The sequence below is a fragment of the Nycticebus coucang genome, chromosome 11, assembly GCF_027406575.1.
Source record: "Nycticebus coucang isolate mNycCou1 chromosome 11, mNycCou1.pri, whole genome shotgun sequence".
NCBI classification, from domain to species: domain Eukaryota; kingdom Metazoa; phylum Chordata; class Mammalia; order Primates; family Lorisidae; genus Nycticebus; species Nycticebus coucang.
The window spans coordinates 78,167,511-78,184,818 of NC_069790.1; the positions used below are offsets into that span (position 1 = coordinate 78,167,511).

Sequence of the window (17,308 nt, forward strand, 5' to 3'; positions counted from 1 at the left end):
CTACATTAAGTCTGCTTCCTTCTCCACCAGGTACAGGGATGAGTGTCAGCAGGGCCTGACCTTGTTTACAGGTGCAGGCCTTTGCATTCCAGATTGCTTCGATATAATCTAAGCTTGGATTATGTGTTCTATTGGCACTTGTCACAGTTTGCAAAGTTGGGTATTAGCGAATGTTCACACCTGAACATTTGCAGCACTTCGCATCAGCCTTCAGGTCCTTCAAGACAGTACAAGGCAGCATAGGATAACTTTAGGTTCGCTTGTTCAAACATGCATTATTGTTAATACTGCGAGCCAGGCACCATTCCAGGTATACGACTCCCCTGGATGACCCGTGATTCTACAAATTTTGCACTGTTCAAATGCTTTGTTCATTGATGAGCAAGAGATGCATCATTGTATTCTCCCAGCCCTGGTTTGCAGACATGGGCAAAAAATTTCTGTGTTATCCTGCCTTTAGCACAACTTATAAAACCCAGATATGCTAGCTACTCAGCAACCCTTGGTTTCTCTTCTTGTTTGCAAAAGCCCAGTTAGAAGTGCACAGCCACCTGTTCCTTCCTGGCTCCCTGACGGGTAAGTTTATGCACTTGATGTACTGACATTTTGGGAACCAACAAAACTCACCTTTAACACTGTTTATTCTTAGTGTGTCTGTGTTTATATTTAGAAGAGAAGAGCTGGCATGTCTCTGGCAGCATCATTCCTACAATTTTTGTTGGAGCATGGGGAGACCACGAGGGGAAAGTGAATCGTGTGTGTAACTCCCTATTTATTTCCTGGAACTGGTGATGCTGCACAGGAGCATGTACCAAAAGACACAAGGGAGAGTGGCAGTCAGGGCTGACCTTCAGGTACTTAGACCTGGCTGTCAAGCAAGGCCTCCTAGTTGGCATATTTCTGCTGCTTGACTTGGAGGATTCCTGAGAAAGGATGAGTAGGGAATTGCAAGGATCAAGAGAGAAGCTCGCTAAGAACTGAAGAAAAATGACTCCCATGCTACAACCTAGATTGTCTTCTTTTACTTTCAGTTTCTACAGAACACGTTCCTGTACACTTAAAAATGTTTTAAGTAAGTATTATATGGACCTAGTATAAAATGCAAAGGGAAGAATTTGTAACAGATATAATATATAATGTTTATAACACAGCTAATATCTCTAATGCAGGTTGAATATCCCTTTTCCAAAATATCTGGGACCAGAAGCATTTTGTGTTTGGGGAACTATTTGCATATACACAATTAAATATCATGGGGAGGGGACCCACATCAAAACACAAAATTCATTTGTGTTTCATATACATCTTATGCACATAGCTTGAAGGTAATTTTATATAATATTTTTAATAACTTTGTGTACCAGTCATATAAAGTCAAACATGAGATTTTTCTGCTCAAATTTGGGGGGGGGGCTTGAATGGATTTTTGGATTAGGGATGCTATTTAAAAATCCTTTTAACATTGAAAGATAAAGGACAAAACTTTGATTTAAAAAAAGTGGGCAAGATATAAGTAGTTCAAAAACCCAGCTGTATAAATAAATGCAGGAGATCTCAATGATTTGATATGGAGAGAATTCCAGAATATATAAAGTTGAAAAAGGAAAGTATAAAAGGGTGTCTATACTATTGTGCTACCTTTTATGTAAGAAAGAAGGAGGAATAAGAACACATACACCTAAGTATTTTCTCAGGTGTGCAAAAATAAATATAGGTAAGATGAGATTGAAGATCGATTACCTGCTGAGGGCAGATGGAAACAAAGAAGATAAAAAGGAAGCGAGGGAATATAGTACCAGATGAGGAGGTTGTACCATATTTTGATTAATAATCAAAAATATTGTGGAAGGAAACCAAAATGAAACATAAAGAAGCAACAAATGAACTTAGCTGAATTAGGAATGAATAACATAACCACAATGAAGGAGCTGAAGAAGAAAAGCACTTACCTGGGCAGCGCCTGTGGCTCAAAGGAGTAGGGTGCCGGCCCCACATACCGGAAGTGGTGGGTTCAAACCTGGCCTCGGCCAATAAAAAAAAAAAAAAACTGCAAAAAAAAGAAAAGCACTTACCTCTGGGAACCAGTATGTGGGTGGTATTGTACAGGGCTAAAGTAAGGAAGAACTGTATGCAAACACTATATTCTTTAGTTTGTAATTTTTCTGTTCATGGAGACACGGAGTAGCAATTCTGAAGCTATTGCTATTTCAAGGATTCTAAGGTTGAACAAATAAATACAATAATATGAATAGTGAAAGCCAACTTTCTTACTGTAATAGAAAGGAATCCTAGATAGGAACAGAGAGGCTAGTAGAATAGACTGTGTGTGGGATTAAGATTACAGATATTAATATGAACCTGTAAACAATATGAACTCAAACATATGTATTGGGATGTATGTGTGCATCTGTATTCTTAGCTCTGTTTCTTTCTCTTCTAGTGACTAGGACCAATGACACTCTGGTACCAATGAGCACATTCAGTGACTAAATACTGATGTCCATACACATTTATTTTATAAAAAGAACCAAGAATCCTTGGAGAAATGGCTGATTCCAGGTCTGGGCTGGGAAAGTGAGCCTGGAATATCTTGTGGAGACAGAAATTGAGGGAGCACTCCAAATATGACCTTTGGACACCCTGGCCAAATTCAAGGGCGTTCCAATGGTTGAACGCCCTTGAATAAGAGATAATTCGAGTTGAATAAGAGATAATTCGAGTACAACACAAATGTGAATAGTAATAGACTATAACAAACAAATAAAATAAAATAAAATAAATATCAATGGGTCCATACTGATATAAATGTTTTAACGAATAAATTATTATAGTGGGGGAAGAATAGCTCCTTCTCACAGTAAAATTGCAATTCATAAGTGTAGAAGGAATTATGAAAATAAAAATTACTTTAGGAGGCCAAGGCAGGAGGATCACTTGAACCCAGGAGTTTGGGGTTACAGTGAGCTATGGTGATGCCAGGTTTTACTTTAGCCTGAGTAAGACCCTTCCCCCCACCAAAAAAAGGAGAAAAGAAGAAGAAAGAAAAGACAAGAAAAATTACTAGTTGGCAAATACCATGGTATTAATTGTTGTGGGCAGGAATCATTGATAGATGCTAAAATTAAAGGAGCTAATAATCTGAGAAAAAAAATTTACATGGTCTCAAAGTATGTCCCTATGAAATAGAGAAAAAGAATAACCTGGGGCGGTGCCTGTGGCTCAAAGGAGTAGGGCACCAGCCCCATATGCTGGAGGTGGCGGATTCAAACCCAGTCCTAGCCAAAAACTGCAAACAAACAAACAAAAAAACAACCTTGCAGGGGAGAAACCCCATCTTAACCACGTGATCAAAGTTAAGATCACAAATAACAGGACATATTGACATCACATAACCTGAATTTCATCAAGAGGAAACATCAAACTAACCCAAATAGAATACATTCTACACGACATCTGAACAATATTCATCAAAGTCATGAAAGACAAAGAAAATCTGAGGAACTGTCCTGGATTGGAGGATACTAGGTAATATAGAAACTTGATCCTAGAACAGAAAAAGGACATTAGTGGCACAGTTGGAGAAAATCTGAATGTCTATAAATTGTTAATAATACTGTACTAAGGTTGATTTTCCATGATGTGCTTATTTAAGATGTTAACATTAGAAAAGGAAGATATAAGAATTCTTTAATATTTTTAGAACTTCTGTTTGAAAATTTTTCAAAATGAAAAATTGAAAAGTAAAAAGAAATCTAGTTTTAAAAGGAAGAAAAGTATTCTTCCTTCCAATGTTCCCTTCAACACGTTCTCCAGAAATCTGCAGGAGTCAGTTTTCTTCCCGACAGACAGCTATTCTTAACAGTTTCTTATATATTCTTTTGGAGATTTTCTGTACAAATAAATACATGTATTAATCATATGTATTTATGCATACATGTGTGATTCATATTAAAGGTCCTCCTATAAATGTATATCTCATTTTTTAGTGTCTGCATAATATATAGATTATATGTTTTATAAATATTAATTTAATTAGTAATGGACACTTATGATGGTTCTAATATTCTGGTATTACAAACACCAATGTAATAAATGCTTCATTTCCTACATATTCTAGTACTTGTACTTATAGTATAAACAGGGGGAAGTAGATACAGATTTTAATTTGTATTGATATGGCCAAACTGGTCTCCACTGGTGATGTGCTAACTTATATTCCTCCCTCAGAGTAAGAGAATGCCTATTTTTCATGCTGTCATCACACAGTCGATAAAATGATCTTTACCAATATGAAGGGTCAAAAACAGCTTATAGTTTTAGTATGCATTTCTCTTAATATGAATCAAGTTAAGGCTTATTTCATATGTGTAAACTCTGTTTCTTTTTTGTGAACGATGTTTTCTTATACTTAGCTATTGAAGAAGAGTTGCTCATTGCTCTTCCATTGCATTATTTCCAAATTAAAACAACCTTGCAGAATAAGAATTATTATTCCCATTTAGCAGATAGAGACATAGAGGTTCATGAGATTCGGAAATTTCCCTAAGTTAGAATGTTATTTGCAGAGGAGCTGAGAATTTCAGTGTACCTAACTTCAACTAGAGCTCTTTCTATAGCATTATGGCCCAAATTAAAGAAAGGCAGAAGGAGCCCTTTCTCTCTAGTGTTACCTAGAGAGGGGCAAGTGTTTTACGGTTACTGGTGTACCTTGTTTCAAAGCATGTATTAGATTACCTCCCTTCTTCCTGATAGAATGATCTCTGGACTTTCACCTGCTAACTGATTTTAGCTTCACTATTTGCATTTTCCTGTTAAAGTGTTATCAGTTTTATGTTTGGGCCTCCAACTCTATTTACTTTATATAAACAAAAGGTGAGGCACATAGATTTAGAAGGAAGACTTAAAAGTTTTCAAGTGGTGCCTGGAAATCTGGCACAAATTGTTGAAAATGTGAGAGAGCCTGGCCAAGTTTGTTTTCAAGCATTTGATTTATGTTTTCCAAGAGGTGGTCAGCAAATAGCTCCAAAATAGGGTCTTTGAGGGTCTTGTGAACAGTGCATTTCCAGGATCAACCTTATGCCTATGAAATTGGCATTTCTGAGCACAAAGTATCTGCAGTATCCAAAAACTCCCCAGTCATTTTCTGTGTATATGTTAAGGTATAATCCACAGATTAGCAGAATGGCACCAACTGGGTGCTCTCTAGAACTGCAGAATCTCAAGTCACCTTCTAGACATAGTGACCAGAATCTGCATTTTAACATGGTTCTGGTGGAGGTGTTTAACATGACGCTGGCAGGGATGTCCAACCTGCAACCTATGGATTGGACATGTGTTGTGGATTAATTATTTGAGGATTGTTTAACTCATTTATGATGTTGGATATTATGAAAAATATGTGGATTAATTATTTGAGGATTGTTTAACTCATTTATGATGTTGGATATTGTGAAAAATATGCATGCATCTTTTCTTTTGCTCATCAGCTTTTGTTAGTGTTTGTGTATTTAATGTATGACTCAAGACAACTCTTATTTTTCCAATATGTTGCAGAACAGAATAAGGGTTGGACACCCCTCTTAGGGGATTTACGTGCACATAGAAGTTTGAGAAGCACTGCTCTAGAAAGAATTGATAAAGGATATGAAGCATAGGGTTTTTTACGGGAGGGTAAAACAGACATGAAATAAACTGCACATATTTGAACTGTGCAACTGAATAAATAACTTTTGACATATGTGACTTTATCTATGAAAACATTATCATGTTAAGAGAATGAACGTACCCATCATCCCACAAAGTTTATATTGTTATAACCCCTTCCTCGTAGTCCTCCCCTAAACCTCTAGATCAGGCAACCACTGATCAGCTTTGTGTGATTATAGATTAGTTAGTATTTTCTAGAATTTTATGTAGATGGTACAACCTGTACTCTTTTTTTTTTCAGTATGTACTTTTTTGGTCTAGCTTCTTTTATCCAGCATAATAATTTTGAGATTCATTCATATTTTCACACATATTAGTAGTTCATTCCTTTCTATTGCTGAATGGTATTTAATTGTTTGGAAATATCAAATTTGTTTATTAACTCACATTTGAATAATAACATTTTGATAGACATTTGGGGATTTTTTAGTTTGAGCTATTACCTTAATGGTGCTATGAACACTTGTATATAAGTCTTTCTGTGGATTATTTCATTTCCTTTGGGTTACTGTCCAAGAGTAGAATGGCTGGGTCATTTGGTAGGTGTATGATTAGCTTAAGTGCCAAATTACCTAAATAACTTTGGAAATAAATGGAGTTTGTAGAACTAAAATCAAAAGGAGCTGCACATAAGCACTGTATTCTACTTGATAAAGTAATTTTTCTGGACTCATAATTATGATACAGCTATACATTGAAATTGGATAATTTAATAAATAAATGGTGGATAGTAGAAGCCAAGTTTTTCACTACTGAGGAATGTGACAGTGGAAATTTATAGACCAGCAAGCGGGGAGGTTAGAATTATCCTTGTGGCAATGGATTAGAGTTAGAGACATTGGTATGAATTTATATTCATCTTAATGTAGATACAGATGTTACATATAGAAACATATATTATCTTGCTATTTCAGCTGAGAGGGCCTAGACTCCTAGAGTCCAGATGTTGGTTTCTAATATCATTTTCTATTAAAAGAAAACAGGGCTTCTTGAAGAAATGGCTGATTCTAGGACTAAGTAGGAAATATAAAAAATAAACCTGTAATATGTTATAGTCCCCAAAAGTAAGGAAATCATTAAAAAAAAGGAAAGAAAAGAAAAGACAGGAAAAGGAAAGGAAAGGAAAGGAAAAACTCATCAGAAAGATGGGGGTATATAAAAAAGACACAGGAGCCAACTGGAAAAACTCCCAATGGCCAAACCAGGGATAATTTGATCAACAAAATAAATTAAGTAATACTAGATTATAATCCAAAGAATAAAATAAATATCCATGAGTCCACACTTACATAAATATACAAATGAATAAACAAATAAATGGGAAAGCAGAGAGAAACCTCCTACAAAAGAATTACAAATAACTTAATGTAAATATTCTACTCTCAAGAAAGTGACTCATTAACTCTCCACCTCTTAGGTGTGAGCTGCTCGTAATAGTGACTTTCTTCTAAAAGTGAAGTATGTGAAAGATGTAAAAGTAGCGCGTTTACAGTAGAGAACACTGACAAAGTATATCTTGGTCAGATGATCAAGGCTAATGTCAACCATGACAAGTCATGTCGATGGTATGTGTATACTCTTGCTGTAATGTGATGGGAATGGCACTTTGCCTCTGTGCCCCCAAACCTACATCTCTAGTGTAATCATGAGAGAAGTAGCAGACAAATGTAGACATTCTACAAAATACCTGATTAGTACTTCTCAAAACTGTCAAGATCAGCAAAATCAAAGCCTGAAAAATTGTCATAGCCAAGAGGAGCCATGATGACTAAACATACTGTGGTATTCTACAGGAGGCCCTGAAGCAGAAAAACTAATGAAATCTGGATTAAATACGAACTTTATTCTTTTTCTTTCTTTCTTTTCTTTATTATTATTATTATTGTTATTATTATTATTATTATTTGAGATAGGGTCTTGCTCTGTTGCCTGGGCTAGCGTGCAGTGATGTCATTGTAGGCCACTGCAACCTCAAACTCCTGGGGTAGCTGAGTAGCTGGGACTATAGGCATGTGCTACTCACCCAGCTAATTATACTATTTTCGTAGAAACGAGTTCTGGCTCTTGCTCAGGATGGTCTCAAACTCCTGGCTTCAAGCAATCCTCCTGTGCTGGGCTCCTTAAATGCTCAGATTATAGTTGTGAGTTATGATGCCTGACTAGTCCAAGTTAGTTAATAACAGTGTTATTAGTATTGGTTCATGCATCGTAATAAATGTATAACACAAATGTAGATGCTAATAATAGAGAGACTAGGTATGGGAAACATGAAAAATCTCTATATTCTATTCTAAGTTTTCTGTAAACCTAAGACTATTCTAAAAAATAAAATTCATTAAAAAAAGAAAAAGAAATGGAGGGGAAACCTATAGATTAAAAGAGACATAAGAGACAGCAACAATATTGGAATGTGTGAAAATTATTTGGATTTTGATTCAAGCTAAATATCTTAAAACACACTTTTGAAAATACAATATAATAAAATAAAACTACTTATTACATTTATGATGCACCTGGAAAGTTGTATACTAATATTTAATGATATCCAGAAATTTACTATTACATTTTTAGATATCAAATTATAGTTATGCTAAAGGTAGAATCTTTATATTTTTGAGATACTTAAATATTTACAGAATAAATGGTATAGTGTCCAGAATTTGCTTCAAAATAACTAAAAGAATAGGGCTCGTGAAGTTATTGCTGAAATAAGGCTAGTCATAAACTAATATCTTATCAAGGTGGGTCATGAAATAATATTTACAAACCTATTAGAATGGTCACCACTAAAAATGCTGACCATAGAAAGTGATGGGGATGTGGAGTGGTAGAATTCTCATACACTGCTGTAGTTATTTCCTACTACTATTTTGTAGTAGTACTATAAAAATATACTACTACTATACATTTTGTAGTATCATATATTACAAAATGATACTAACATGTTGTAAAACAGAGTGGCAATTTCTTAAAAAGTTAAATACACCCACACATATATACACTACATGATCCAACCACTCCACTCATACATATTTACTCAAGGAAAGTGAAAGTATGTATCCACATAGAAACTGTACATGAATATTCATAGCAACTTTATTGGTAATAGCCATAAATTGAGACAACCCAAATGTCTATCACCAGGTGAATGCATAAATTGTGGTTTATCCATATAATGAAATACTATTAAGTAATAAAAGAGAATGAACTAGTGATATATGCTCCAATGTGGATGAATCTCAAAATAATTAAGCTGAGAAAAATAAGACAGACAAAAGAGAAAAAAATACTTAATGATTTCATTAAATAAAATTCTAGAAAATGCAAACTAATCTATAGTGATAGAAAGGAGATCAATGATTGCTGGAGATGAGGTGGTGCATGTGGGGAGAGGTGAGAGAAAGGATTACAAAGGGGCATGACGAAACTTTTAAGAGTAATTGAATATATTCATCATCTTGATTGTGGTGATGGTTTCACAGATATGTATTAGATATTTACATAAATGTATTCATTATATTTTAATGATATGTCAATATAGCTATTCAAAGGGAAAAAAATCCAAATACAAAAAAATCTTAACACCACACAACATTTTATTGAGAATGCCTTTTTCATGACTTTTTATACAACACGTTGGTGCCTAGTCTGTGTTGAGTAAGTTCTGCAGCCTCACCTAGATTGCAATAAGCTATTTTCTACCCTGATTTTCATTCAAGAGAATGCACACTCCTTTTCTGTCTCACTCCACCATCTTGCCTTGGTTTTATTGACTGTCCAAGATAGGTCCACAAAGTGCAGAAAATTCAGCAGCCTGCAACTGACAAATAGTGATACATCACTTTTTTAATCCAGACTATAAAGACCATCTGTTGGCTTCAGTAAAATAAACATTAAATGAGCATTTACTATTTGCCCAGGACTTGAAGTTGGTTCTCAAGATAAAAAGAAATGTCTCTGCCTTTATCTTTATATTCTCAAGAAGTAGAGGGACATAGCTAAAAAGATCATGTCATTATTGCATGATCAGTGTTATGAAAAAAATCAGCAGAAAAGGACATTCAACCTCATGGGGCAGAGAGAGGGGCTTCCTGAAGAGCAGATTGTCAGGGCTAAGTCTTACAAGGTAAGTAGGGATTGGTCACATAGGATGGGATGAGTGTGTCTGAAAAAGAGGGAACATCTGACACAAAGATAGGGAGGCATGACCAAATGCGGTAGGCATGACTGCACCCCCAAACGTTCCTCCAGGATCCAAGTGTCAACAGCAAGGCAGGATGTGATCAGAAGAAGCAGGGCTCAAGGCTGCCTAAAACGCTGGGGATAAATTACGGGGGGCATTTAAGGCATGCTAAGGAGTTAAGAAATTTGGACTGTATCCTATAAGAAGTGAGCAAGATATTGGATGGTTTCAAACCATCAACTTCCAAATGAAATTGTATTATAAAGAATTCACTGATAATCCTGAGTGGTCTCATCTTGAGATCCTCAATTACATCTTATAATGAACTTTTCTTCCAAATAAAGTCACATTCGCAGGTTTCAGGAGTGAGGACAAGGACAGGGAGCCATGTGAAGACAGAGATGGATATCAGAATGGTACAATCACCAGCCAAGGAATACCCAGAGCAACAGAAGCTGGAAGGAGGAAGAATTCACTCCCTGAGCCTTTGGACAAAGCCACACCCTCCTGACACCAAGATTTAACAAAACTGGTTTCCAGAACTGTGAGAAGAACTCCTGTTGTCTTAAACTACTAAGTGTTTGGTAATCTGTTGTAGCATCTCTAAGACAATGGATGAAACTGACAACATGCTAAGTGAAGGAAGCCAGTCACATAAGAGCACACAGTGTATGATCCTAATTTCATGAAATATCCAGAAATGTAAAATCTATTGAGACTGAAAGCAAATTAATAGTTGCCTAAGGCTGGGGCTTGGAGCAAAACGAGGGGTGACTGCTAATGGGTGTGGGGCTCCTTTCTGAGGTGTTGAAAATGTTCTAAAATTGTGGTGAGATTTGCATAATTCTGTGAATACAGTAAAACCACTAAATTGTACCCTTCAAATGAGTGAACTGTTTTAAAATTACAGCTAATAAAGCTATTCTAAAAAAAAAAAGAATCCATTGATGGTTATGAAGAGAAATGGATTTTCTGGGGTAAGGGAGGAAGATGACAAAATATTTGAGTCAGGGAGATTGGTTAGGAAATTGTCCCAATAATTTGGGACAAAAGATGATAAAGCAAAAATTGAGGAGCATGAGAGATGGGAAATTGGGAGTAGATTCCTGACACATTTGAGGTCGAATCATCTGGTTTGGTGTCTCTTAGATCTCTGTGTTATGCTGTCTGTAATTTGTTTTTAAGTATTTCAGCATTGGCTTCATGCAACATATAGCTGGGTACACTGGTTTTAACTTAAATCCTAGGGATGGTTAGTTATCCCTAGAAAAAACCTAATCAGAAATAAACACTAGGGTTAGTTAGCATTTGAGAAATCTTCATCAAGAGTCAACTCTCCAAAGGAGGTGGCTACCTTAACACTCCCTGTGCAAATCTACACTGGGGAGAGAGAGGCTCACATAAAGGGAATTACAAATACTGTTTCGTTGGTGGGACTTTAGTGCATATACATTGGCTAGAAATCCTGCCAAGTCAATGAACATAGTAGCTTAACTCTCTTTACAAGGAACATTTCTGGGCTAGGATTCCCCTGGTGTTTGTATTCTGTCACTTAAAAAAAGAGTTCTGTCTCCTGGTTCAACCAGAAGTCTAGAATATTCTCTTGCTACTGAAATGCCATTACATCTGTTTTGAGTAAACCTTTCATGAACTTGTCAGGTGCCCATAGATTAGAGAGCGAGAAGCAAGTTTACCAGAAAAGATGTGGCTATGGTTGTCCTGCCTGCTAAGACAGACTGTGTGTGAGGACGGATTCCCCCTGCTTTCACGACAGCCCAGCAGTGAGGCTGGGGGAGAAGGGGCCTAGAGCTCCCCGTCACTCTCGTCAGTCAATGTCTCTAATCTAAGCACAAGCACCTTAGATCAGAAACCTCCGATCTTCCAGGGCTGTCCCTGCCAAACCCTGACTGTCTGGCTGTTCCCCTTGGCCAGTCTTTCCTGGCAGAGGTTTGTGGCCTCTCAGCCTCCAGGCACTCAGTCCATTCCCAACTCACTCATCACACTTTCCCTGGGCATCTTGAGATTTTGAATGTTACAGCGACTACTTCAGCTGCTTCAGAGTCTCAGATTATTTTATACCTGTTAAACAGACCTTCTCGACTAGATGATTAGGGGATAGGGATCACCTCCTTTCCTTCTGTATTTTCAGTACTTCCTGGTTTGGCACACCCTTTGCCTTGGGACACAGAGCACTGGTGAGGAAGGCAGACCTGGTTCCTGCCCAACAGAAAGCCCAGTTTAGGTGAGAGAATTCGACAAGAAAATCATCTATTACAGTAGACCAGTAAGTGGCAAGAATTCATCCCTTCATGTATTAGCTCCCACACATTCGTGTAGAGTTTGTACTGTGTTGGCCATGGAGAGGTACAACTGCTCCAGATGGACCCTGCCTCACTGGTCATAGTCTGGGAAAGGAGAAGCACGTGGCAGGGGAGCTAAAGGCGGAGCAACAGTGATGTGGGGGAAAAGCCTGGAAAGAGTAGGAGAGGTTATGGATCAAGTTGGTTTCACAATCAGCTGATGCTGAGCAAAGCTCACGGCTGCTGGGAACCTTCAGCTCCCCTTCCCTCCACATATCTCTAACCCAGGTTCTCTTAGAGGAGGGAAATGAATCCAGGGGACAAGCCTCACAGCCCACAGCCTTAGCACGAGTGGTGTTGCATCCATGGGGCAGCACCTCCCTCTCCAGGCCGGAGTCCTCCCAGGAAGTAGTTTCTGTTGGCAGAAATCCCCAGAGAATTAACTACTTGGTGAGGGGCAAGGTCAACGTTTTTGCTTAAACAGTTTGATGCTATTTTTTCATAATTTTTTGATGGTGGAAACTTCTAAGAAGCCCCAAACTACATTTATATTAAAGGAGGAGAACTCCTTTCTCCCTGAATAATAGCCTATTGGACAAAACAGTTTTCTCAGTGGGAATGAAAATAGCAAAATGTTCCAAGACCAGTGGATTCAGGCCTCAATTCCTTGCCTTTGTTAGGAGCTAAATGGCTCCAGGCCCTGGTCAATGCCATAAGGTGAGGGGAAGAAGCGTGAACAAGGCCTGCACTCAGCCAACCAGCTCCAACCCTGACCAACCAGAAGCAGGAACTCTGCTCAGCCTCCCACTGAGCTCCCTGTCCCTCATGCAGTCCTGCTGAATCTGGCAAGAACTCCTGTGTGAGGATGAATCAGCAGATTTGCCAAGGGTTGAGGTGGGAGGGACTGTCACCTCTGTGTCATGGCTGGGAAGCTGATGTCTCATCGCTGCACTTGGCAGACTCTCCAGGTCCCTGTGCTCTTGGCCCACTCCTTACCCTCTAGAGGGGCGGGGCAGGACGTCTCAGTCCCACAGTGACTTGAGCCAAGTCATGTCTCACCTCTGTCCCAACTGCAGGCGCCTCAGAAGAAAGGGTGGGGCAGGCATTTTACCTCCAGGAAGTGAGTCCTATTTCACCAATATGATACCGGCAAACCTCCTCCTAAAATCATGGATGGACCTGGAAGCACCTGACTACCCAACATCCAATTAAAAAACAAATGCCTAATTTACATTTTCTACAGAATATGAAGTTTTAGAGGTGAGACCTGCTTAAAGTGGTTGAGGATGACAGAGCTGGCATGAGGGCAGAGTATGGTAGACTGAGGACATAATTTTACAAATCACTTTTTCCTCTGTGGCTGATTTTGTATAACTTATCACAAAGTCTTTGTGCTTCCTGCGGTTTTACTAACTTACATTATGTTTGGCTTTAAACATAAAACATTTGAAAGGGCACAGGCAAGCCATCCACAATTCCAGCAACTCACTGGAGACCGTAATTTCAATCTCCTGTCATCAAGATAAACTACCAAGTAGATATTTTGATCCTGTCTCCTTTTATTTTTTCCATTCCCTGCTGGTGGTGGTACTAACAAGTCAGGGAATTATACTTTCAAAAAATAAAACCATCTTTTGTAGGTTTGACATTGAATACTTTATAAAGCACTTTTGAAAACATATGTCTGACTAGGTCTGATCCCAGTACTTTTGGAGGCAGAGGTGGGAGGATCTTTGGAGCCCAAGAGTTCAGGACTAGCTTGGGAAACATAGCAAGACCTCAACCGTAAAAAATATTAAAAAATTAGCTGGGTGTGGTGGTATGAGCCTGTAGTCCCAGCTACTTGGGAAGCTGAGGTAGGAGGATCCCCTGAGCCCAGGAGTTCAAGGCTGCAGTGGGCTATGATTGAGCCACTCACTTCAGCCTGGGCAACAGAGTAAGACTGTGTCTCAGAAAAAACAAAACAAAACAAAACAAAACAAAACAAAAAAGTAAATAAATAACAATGTTTCTCACCATGGGCCTTTAGCATCCTCCCTGTGGTAAGGAAGGCAAGTATAATCTTCATTTGTTGGCTAGGACACTGAGGCTTAGTGGTATTGCGTTCACGTAGCCAAAGTTACACATGTTGAAAATGGCCAAGCTAGGTCTCAAATATTTTTACTCCATGCTCAAGATTTTTTTTTGTTGTTGTTAAAATGAGCAGGAAAAAGAGAAAAAATCTAAGGACTTGGATAACTACCAGATAGGCTAATAGCTAAATTTTTAGTTTTTGATATTTCCTTCTATTAAAATTGTGATGGTGAGCATGGAACTAACCATATTCCCCACTGATGATCTCACACACAGAGTAGGATTCTTTAGTACCCAAACAAACAGCTCTTATTATGGAAACTTCTGAAAAACTTTAAAGATCAGTGGTAGTGTAAAAGGGGTCAAGAGTAGGATTTTTTTTAATGACATATCAGCTTAACACAGCATATTTGTCCAAGTTTTGCCCTGAGACATTGTAAAATATTCCTGCAGTGATCTCAAGTGGCAACGAATGATAGCCATTAAGGTGCTGAAAACCCTCCAGAAAATAAGTTCCTATTTAATTGAAATGAAAGATGCAAGCATGTATATCCACTGTACCTTGGAGAGACCTCGGTAAGGAACAAGGACAGAAAGCAGAAGACGCAGGGAGAGCATCATTGTTCTGGAACACATTTGGTCTCCATATTTTTTTGCTGAACACACAAGGAACTGGCTTCTCTGCATAGCTCTCTCCTCTTTTGGAGGCTGGTGTTCTCTATTGCTGTCCAAAAGCCACCTGCTCACCCTTCTTAGTATCAGCTCCCCCATGAGAAAGAGTTCAGTGATATTTGTCCAACCAGACTTTCTGTACCCAAAGCCACTGTTTCCCATCCATTCCCTGATATCCTTATAGGGGACTGGACTATTCACCCAACTAGACACTGTAATTTCTTCTTTGATGTTTTCTGAACATTTATTTGGAAAATAACCTCCTATCAATCATTCCATTCCCTAAGCACTCAAAAAAATTATATTTAACAGGAAAGACATAAGAGAAGATCTATTATTTTTATATCAATGGGATGAATTCAGTGCAAGGAGGCTGAGAATAGAGTTGGAAGATCAGACAGGCCGCAACACCATGGGTTCACCTGAGAACATCTAGAAAGAAGGCATCACATAGGATTTGGTGTTTGCCAGACACAGACAAGGAAAAACACGCTATAGACAGAGGGAATAATAGCATACGCAAACTTAGAGACATGAGAAAAGGTGTGTTTGAAAACATAGAAATGTCTGTTTTGTTGAACTAATAAGCATGTGTCTTTTGTATGTGTGATTTTGGCCAGTTTGCAAAGGGCCTGTGTGCCATGCCTTGGAATTTACATTTAATCCCATAGCCAGTAAGGTGGCTTCTAAGTAGGAGAGTGTCATGGTCAGTTCTGACACCTAGGAAGGCAACTCTAGTGGCTATAGGTTGGAAGGGCAGCGACTGGAGGCAGGGAGGCCATTGCAGTAGTCCTGGAAACTATAAAGGACGTCAGTCTCAGCCAAGGTGGGTGTGGCTCCACAGCGACAGTGCTTATGGGCTCTAGAAAGGAAGACACCCCTGGAAAGTAATTCAGTCCATTGACAAGCACAGAAGCATGAAAATTCCTGAGTACTGGGAGTCATATTTGGGACTTTCCCAGCGGCCTTTGCAGCAGAGCTCACGCAGGCTCTGTGTCATTAGGAAGTGATCAGAGAGATTGTTTTTCCTTTCAAAGCAGCAGTAAGACACTTAAATGCTTTTGGCTGGGTGTGGTGCTCACACCTGTAGTGATAGCACTCTAAGAAGCTGAGGCAGAGGCAGGAAAGATGGCTTGAGGCAAGGAGTTGGAGACCAGCCTGAGCAAGAGCAAGACTCTGTCTCTACTAAAAATAGAAAAGTTAGCCAGGTGTGGTGGGTGCCTGCAGTCTCAGCTACTTAAGAGGCTAAAGTGTAAGGATTCCTTGAGACCAGGAGTTTGAGGTTACAGTGAGCTATGACACCACTGCACTCCAGCCCGGTGACAGAGTGAGACTGTTTCCAAAAAAAAAAAAAGTTTTGGACCATTTTTATCTTTTAGCAAGTATAACTTTTGGTTGAGCGATGTACCACACAGGGAATGATAGCTGGCAAAAGAATATTTCTTTATTTTATGTTAGCTGAAGACATTTCTCTATTGCTTTTGTTCCAGTTTTTTCTTCTGCAATTAATCTGCCACCTTGTGGCCTAATGGGAAATTTCAATTTCCATGGGCTGGAGAGGGAGGCTTGATGAAGGAAGGCAGGATTACTTTACCTAACACGAACATCGAGGCACTGTAGAGTGCCAGGAAGAGTGCCTTCCTCTAATCACATAATGCCTGTCTCACCTGCTATCTAAAGGACATTCTTGTGATTTCCCGAGATCTCAATAACTAGGCAGAGCTTGAGTCATAGACACTTTTGTATGCTTTTGGCTCCATAAACTGAACACTGAAATATGCTCTTTGTATTTTAACGGGAAGAAAAATTGCCCTAAACGCTACTTAACCTCATAAGATTAATTTCATCTTCTAAAATGTTCCTTAAAAATAATGTGAATTTGCAAACATAGATAAAACCTAGATACTGAACAAACACCTATTAAGCTAAAGTAAAAAATGAACACAGCAGATTAATGGAATCTCTTTTCTGTAGCTGAATCGTAAGACCAGTATGTAATAATTGATTTTCTTAAGACACCAAAAGGGCTGCTTTTGTGGGAGATGGGAGATTTTTGAACCAGACCACATGAATTCCCTTCCCCATCTCCCTCATATCTACCATCTGAAGGGTTAAAGGCCTGACCCAACAGAGGCCAGCAGAACCCTGTGCTGTCCCCTTTACTCCTTGCTACACTGCACTGCTGACTAAGGGGGCACATTTCGGGATGGGCCTGATGCCCTCAGTAGAGTGCCGTGTTATTATAGCTCACAGCAACCTCAAACTCCTGGGCTCAAGCAATTCACTTGCTTCAGCCTCCCAAGTAGCTGGGACTACAGATGTCCGCCACAACACCTGGCTATTTTTTAGAGATGAGGTCTTGCTCTGGCTTAGG

General features: G+C 38.7%; 1 long non-coding RNA gene across 1 annotated transcript; it reads left to right on the forward strand.

The window, feature by feature from the left end:
- The first annotated feature begins 254 nt into the window (after positions 1-254).
- On the forward strand, positions 255-2,668 carry LOC128560112 (uncharacterized). The gene is made up of 3 exons (XR_008372890.1): positions 255-576; positions 1,032-1,072; positions 2,441-2,668. It is a non-coding gene; the product is annotated as an uncharacterized LOC128560112 (long non-coding RNA).
- Positions 2,669-17,308: the final 14,640 nt, after the last annotated feature.